The sequence below is a fragment of the Sorex fumeus genome, unplaced genomic scaffold, assembly GCF_029834395.1.
Source record: "Sorex fumeus unplaced genomic scaffold, SorFum_2.1 ptg000021l, whole genome shotgun sequence".
In the NCBI taxonomy this organism is placed as follows: domain Eukaryota; kingdom Metazoa; phylum Chordata; class Mammalia; order Eulipotyphla; family Soricidae; genus Sorex; species Sorex fumeus.
In genome coordinates this window covers 13,925,244-13,926,159 of record NW_026606078.1, presented here as the reverse complement: position 1 = coordinate 13,926,159, position 916 = coordinate 13,925,244, and the positions used below count along the sequence as shown (strand labels likewise).

The following is a 916-nucleotide window of genomic DNA, read 5'->3' as shown; positions in this document are numbered from 1 at the left end:
GTTGAACTTGTAATAAGGTGGAATGAAATCATCAATATGCTTCTCACCTCTTCCTTCAGGAGAAAAATCCTACTTACTTTCAAGGTGGTCAAAGTGCAGACAACGCAATCCACCGTTTTCTGGAGATGTACACGGGACCGAGGTGAGAATATCAAAAGGCTCCAGTTTAATTTTCTTAATGAAGGTTTCAGGGTAGAGCATTAAACAAGACTGATACACCATCTTCCAAAAGAATTATTTTGCAAAACTTATGCCCTGGGTATGGTAAAATGTAATATGGTAAAAACCAGACTTTTCCTTCTGGGACATTAATGTTCTAAATTTATCACTTCAAGCTGCTTTGAAATACCTTCCTAGATTGGGAATCACTGTCTGCCATAGGAGTGAGTAAGGACAACACTCAAAGAAATCAGAAGAGAAAAATAGGGAAAAAAATCAGCTTTTATACTCAGCTTGGCAACACATATACTAAAATTGAAATGATACAGAGATTAGCATGATCCTTACACAGAGATGACAGGCCAACTTGTAAAGTGTTCCATATTTTTGTTGCATTAAGAATTAACAGGGCTACTTTAAGCTAAGACAAGCCCCACAAATACTCAAAATTTCGACATAAAGATAGCAAAAATCCCCATCACAATGATCTCTCTCAATGTCAATGGACTAAGTACACCAATTCAGAGGCACAGGATGGCAGGATGAAATAGAAAACTGAACGCAACATTCTGCTGCCTGCAAGAAAAATATCTGAATAATCAAAGCAACCATGGGCTCAAAGTCAAAGGCTGGAAAACAATTCTTCAAGAAAAGAACACCTCCAAAAAGCTGCAGTGGCCATACTATTATCAGACCACGTGGACTTCAGGCTAAAGGTTATAAGAGACAGTGAAGGTCATTTCTTAATGATCATGGG

The 916-nt window shown here is 38.0% G+C and overlaps 1 non-coding gene across 1 annotated transcript; it reads left to right on the top strand.

Moving 5' to 3' along the window:
• The first annotated feature begins 438 nt into the window (after positions 1-438).
• On the top strand, positions 439-548 carry LOC130023007 (U6 spliceosomal RNA). The gene has a single exon (XR_008792356.1). It is a non-coding gene; the product is annotated as a U6 spliceosomal RNA (small nuclear RNA).
• The last annotated feature ends 368 nt before the right edge of the window (positions 549-916 follow it).